Source organism: Anabrus simplex, chromosome 3, assembly GCF_040414725.1.
Source record: "Anabrus simplex isolate iqAnaSimp1 chromosome 3, ASM4041472v1, whole genome shotgun sequence".
Lineage (NCBI taxonomy): Eukaryota > Metazoa > Arthropoda > Insecta > Orthoptera > Tettigoniidae > Anabrus > Anabrus simplex.
Genome location: NC_090267.1, coordinates 487,176,328 through 487,181,964, shown reverse-complemented (window position 1 = coordinate 487,181,964; position 5,637 = coordinate 487,176,328). Strand labels below are relative to the sequence as shown.

The 5,637-nt window shown below is 47.5% G+C and overlaps 2 non-coding genes across 2 annotated transcripts; both read left to right on the top strand.

Moving 5' to 3' along the window:
* The first annotated feature begins 1,968 nt into the window (after nucleotides 1-1,968).
* Nucleotides 1,969-2,040, top strand: TRNAP-CGG (transfer RNA proline (anticodon CGG)). The gene has a single exon. It is a non-coding gene; the product is annotated as a tRNA-Pro (tRNA).
* A 2,023-nt stretch (nucleotides 2,041-4,063) lies between these two features.
* TRNAP-CGG (transfer RNA proline (anticodon CGG)) lies at nucleotides 4,064-4,135 on the top strand. The gene has a single exon. It is a non-coding gene; the product is annotated as a tRNA-Pro (tRNA).
* Nucleotides 4,136-5,637: the final 1,502 nt, after the last annotated feature.

Below are 5,637 nucleotides of genomic sequence, written 5' to 3'. Positions count from 1 at the left end.
TCAGCCATCCTGGAAGTGGTTTTCCATGGTTTCCCACTTCTCCTCCAGGCGAATGCCGGGATGGTACCTAACATAAGGCCACGGCCGCTTCATTTCCTCTTCCTTGCCTATCCCTTCCAATCTTCCCATCCCTCCACAAGGCCCCTGTTCAGCATAGCAGGTGAGGCCGCCTGGGCGAGGTACTGGTCATTCTCCCCAGTTGTATCCCCGGCCAAGAGTCTGAAGCTCCAGGACACTGCCCTTGAGGCGGTAGAGGTGGGATCCCTCGCTGTGTCCGAGGGAAAAAGCCGACCCTGGAGGGTAAACTGATGATGATGAATATTTATCTTCTTAAAATTTGTTTTACGTCGAACCGACACTTACGCTATTTAATGACGAAGTGTGTTACAATCGGAGCGTATTATTTACTTATTTACAAATCATAATAGGTATTCTCAAAACTTACTGCCCTTGAGGAGGTAGAGGTGGGATCCAGCGCTGAGTCCGAGGGAAAAAAACGATCTTAAAGGTTAAGCAGAGAAAGAAGAAGAAGAAGACTTCGGAGATTTAAGCTGTTGGTAACATGTGACTAACTTCAAGATACATTACGGTTTTAGCGCAATTAGGTTACAAAATTATTTCTTTCTTAATCCGTTTACCCTCCACGGTTGGTTTTTCCCTCGGACTCTGCGAGGGATCCCACTTCTAGCGCCTCAAGGGCAGTGTCCTGGAGCATGAGACTTCGGGTCGGGGGATACAACTGAGGAGAATGATCAGTACCTTGCCCAGGCGGTCTCACCTGCTGTGCTGAACAGAGGCCTTGTGCTGAGAAGGGGAGATTGGAAGGGACAGACAAGGAACCGGCCGTGGCCTTAAGTACCATTACGGCATTTACCTGGAGGAGAAGTGGGACACACGGAAAACCACTTCGAGGATGGCTAAGGTGGGAATCGAACCCACCTCTACTCAGTTGACCTCAAGAGGCTGAGTGGACCCCGATCCAGCACTCGTACCACTTTTCAAAATTCATGGCAGAGCCGGGAATCGAACGAGGGCCTCTGGGGAGTGGCAGCTAATCACGCTAACCACTACACCACAGAGACGGGCTGTTTTAAATATAGTCTTTCTTTCTTAATCTGTTTACCTTTCAGGGTTGGTTTTTCCCTCCGACTCAGCGAGGGATCCCACCCTACTGCCTCTAGGGCAGTGTCCCGGAACGCGAGACTTTGGGTCGTGGGAATACAACTGGGGAGGAGGAAGATTACATCACCCAGGCGGCCTCACAGGGACCTTATAGGGGATGGGAAGATTGGAAGGGATAGACAAGGAAGAGGGAAAGAAGCGGCTTTGATCTTAAGTTAAGTACCATTACGGCATTTGCATGGAGGATAAGTGGGAAACCACGGAAAACAACTTCGAGAATGGCTGAGGTGGGAATTTAACCCGCGTCTACTCAGTTGACCTCCCGAGACTGAGTGAAGCCCGTTCCAGCCCTCGTATTATTTTTCAAATTTCGTGTCAGAGCCAGGAATCGAGCTCGAGCCTCCGGGGGTGGTAGCTAATCACACTAACCACCACACCACAGAGTCGGACGTTTTAAATATATTCCGTATACAATTTTGGACAAACGTGCTGTGCGGTAAACTATAACCCGTCCTCAGGTTCGAGTCGGGATTGGGGCTCGGTTCATATCGGGCCAGGCTGGGGCTAAGAGCAAACCTCTACCACGAGCTCTACAAAACGTTCCGTTTTACTGCATTCAGAACTAAACATTTGCTGACTTCATTTCCACCAATGATAATTTTGTAAACCATAAACGATAAGGAAATAAGACTGGTGCACCTGCATATGAGTCACATTTTATCAACAGTTCTCCAGTGTCAAGGCAATAAACAAGCAGGCGATAAGAACCACTGGCCTTGCATTGTTTAACGTCATAACAAGAACTGGCGTTGGCTAAGACCTTTACCGAAATACAGACCAGCGTGTGGCCTGTTGGTCTAGGGGTATGATTCTCGCTTCGGGTGCGAGAGGTCCCGGGTTCAAATCCCGGACAGGCCCAACTTTTATTCGATCATCGCTGATATTCATACTGTCCAAATCTTCCTCTGTAAAATAACAAATCGTCTTTGCGCCTCGAAATACCGCTATGTAACAATGCCAACACGTAGCACATGACGATTTGTTGATATTCTTCATGCAGCACTGAACCTTAAGATGAAAGAACTAGTGCTGGGAGCGAAGCGACTGCTCCGAGTGATTGAATCGGTAGTAGCGATTACAGCGGAGATAACCGGAGATATCCGAGTGGCAGCGAAGTACTCGGAGTAGCGAGTGACACCACGGTATCCGGAGTACGTCAGGAGGGAAGGAGCCGTTAGAGCTTTGACCGGTGTCCGGATATTTCGGATAAATATCGCGACGTCTGTCAGAAGTTAGGTCGTTCTCCGAACGAGATACAGGCAAGAAGTGGGCCAAATGTAAAGTGTGTGAGCATTTATTTACAAGAAGAGAAGGGGAGGAACATCTAATTTGCTGGATCACCCGAAACGTGTTCACCCCAACCGGCTCAGTTTGGACAAGAAAGAAGATGTGCCCGTTTATCTTAGCGGAAGTGATGGACAAAGGCGATTAAACGGTACTTTTCTTTCTTAATCTGTTTACTCTCCAGGACTGGCTCTTCCCTCGGACTCAGAGAGGGATCCCACCTCTACCGCCTCAAGGGCAGTGTCCTGGAGCGTGAGACTTTGGGTCGAGGTATACAAATGGGAAGGAGGACCAGTACCTCTCCCAGACTGCCTCACTTGCTGGACTGAACAGGGGCCTTGTGGGGGGGATGGGAAGATTGGAACGGAGAGACAACGAATAGAGAAGGAAGCATCCGTGGCCTTAGGTTATAATGCATCCCACATTCGCATCGAGGAGAGGTGGGAAACCACGGAAAACCACTTCGAGGATGGCTGAGGGGGGAATCGAACCCCTCTCCTCTACTCAGTTGACCTCCCGAGGCTGAGTGGACCCTGTTCCGGCCCTCCTACCATTTTTTAAATTTCGTGGCAGAACCGGGAATCAAAACCGGACCTCCGCTAACCACTACACCACAAAGGCGGTCTTAAACCATATCTTGGGTTATCGTGCGAAAATGGGAATCCACGGAAAACCACCTTCAGTGCTAACGACCGACTATGTCCCGAATGCAAGCGACATATTCTCACCCTACCTCGGGGGGGGGGGCAGCTAATCACATTAATCACTACACCACAGAGGCGGACATTATTATTATTATTATTATTATTATTATTATTATTATTATTATTATTATTATTGTTGTTGTTGTTGTTGTTGTTGTTGTTGTACGCCTCTGTGGTGTAGTGGTTAGTGTGATTAGGTGTCACCCCTGGGTGCCCGAGTTCGATTCCTGGCTCTGCCACGGATTTCGAAAAGTGGTAAGAGGGCTGGGACGGTGTCCACTCAGCCTGGGGAGGTCACCTGACAGAGGGGTTCGAATCCCACCTCAGCCACCCTCGAAGTGGTTTTCCGTGGTTTCTCACTTCACCTCCAGGAAAATGCGGCGATGGTACCTTATTTAAGGCAACGGCGGCTTCCTTCCCTCTTCCTTGTCTATCGCTTCGAATCTTCCCATCCCCCGCAAGGCCTCTGTACAGCATAGCAGATGAGGTTGCCTGGCGTGGTACTGGTCCTCCTAACCAATTGAATGCATGAGCAAATATATCACGCTCCAGAACACTGTCATTGAGGCGATAGAGGTGGTATCCCTCACTGAGTCAGGGGGAAATCCAACCCTGGAGGGTAAACAGATTAAATCATTTTTTATTACTATTGTAACTACAAGCCAAATTGTGCCGAGCCGCTACTGAAACTCTATTATGTCAAAATGCTATTCATAAGACCGAAATTTAGACGCCTAAAGCAAGCATTGTTCCTGGCGTCGAGCACTGGCTCCCTCTCTTCTCCTAACTACGAACTACACTTGCCACTACGGCACTTCATCACGAATCGATACACGACATGCCACAAGCCAATTACTGTCTGATTAACTGTAGTAAAGCTCAGAGCGTCATAAGGCCTGTTGGTCTAGGGGTATGATTCTCGCTTCGGGTGCGAGAGGTCCCGAGTTCAAATCCCGGACAGGCCCAAATTTTAACATGATAACTGTCACTACCACCTTCCTCACTTACGTTAGGAAAACAACGGTTTCACATGGATATCTTGGAATATCAAATTAAACATGAGCAGCATTATGGAAATGTACTTATTCTAAACTGTTGCAGCAAAATTACAATACCATCTTATAAGCAAAATGCAGAGTAGGCGTTCGCGGGTTCGATTCCCTGTTCTGCCACGAAATCTGAAAAGTGGTACGAGGTCTGGAACGTGGTCCACTCACCCTCGGGAGGTCAACTGAGTAGAGGTGGGTTCGATTCCCACCTCAGCCATCCTCCAAGTGGTTTTCCGTGATTTCCAACTTCTCCCCCAGGCAAATACCGAGATGATACCTAACTTAAGGCCACGGCCGCTTCCTTCCCTCTTCCTTGTCTATCCCTTCCAATCTTCCCATCCCCTACCAAGGCCCCTGTTCAGCATAGCAGGTAAGAGCGCCTTGGCGAGGTACTGGTCATTCTCCCCAGTTGTATCCCCCTACCCAATGTCTCACGCTCCACACACTGCCCTTGAGGCGGTAGAGGTGGGATCCCTCGCTGAGCCCGAGGGAAAAACCGACCCTGGAGGGTAAACAGATTAAGAAAGAAAGATCATGCTCCGCATTGAGTGACCGACAGACCGACAACGAACCTACAGGTTACCATGGCAACGTATCATTGTCATTTTCGTCGTCATTCCAATAAACTCGTGGTTGTTCAATGGGTGGAAAGCAAGAGAGACGTCAATCGGCCATCCTGCGGGATATTGGCTGAATATCGTTGGAGGTTATAACCGTCCTCGAATAGCTTGAGTAATAACAACATAAGCCATTTTCTTATCTGTTTACCTCAGAATCCCTGCGCCTAAATTTCTCATATGTTACCGCTTTCTTACAATCTTAACTGATACCATGATAATTTATTGAGGGACATTTGATTTTCCAATACAGCCACTTGGTATTCAAATATTTGTCCTATCCTGATGGCCTCATTTATAATCCTATTTTATATTAATATAAAAACTGTCTTAACGGTATCACTTTCTCCCTTAATTTCTCCGCATGTATGCGAGTGCTAATCCCAATAACTGGACACACTTTTCTTTGAGGAAAAATTCCAAGCTGTTCGAATGTATGACTTTTGTCCCCGGTAATATCGAAATATGGATGCATTTTAATGACGGTGCAGGCTTTCGTTTCGGTATAACTGGTGGCTAAACGGTAAGTCGTATAACAAAACAGATAGTACAATCGCCGTTCTATTGTTCGTATGATTGTTGATACGTTAGATAGCGCTGCAATTCTCGATTTTCATCAAATCTTTCGAACTCGATTGTGACTTGCATTAGGAAAAATGGCTTGTTTTATAAAGAAAATTCTCCATCTCTATTGTGAATGGCGGTTGCCAAGTGAGCCTGCCCTTATAGTAGAAACTCCCGAACTCTATTGTAACTGACAGTAGGAAATGTGGCCTGCCATTATCCTCAGAACTTCCCCAA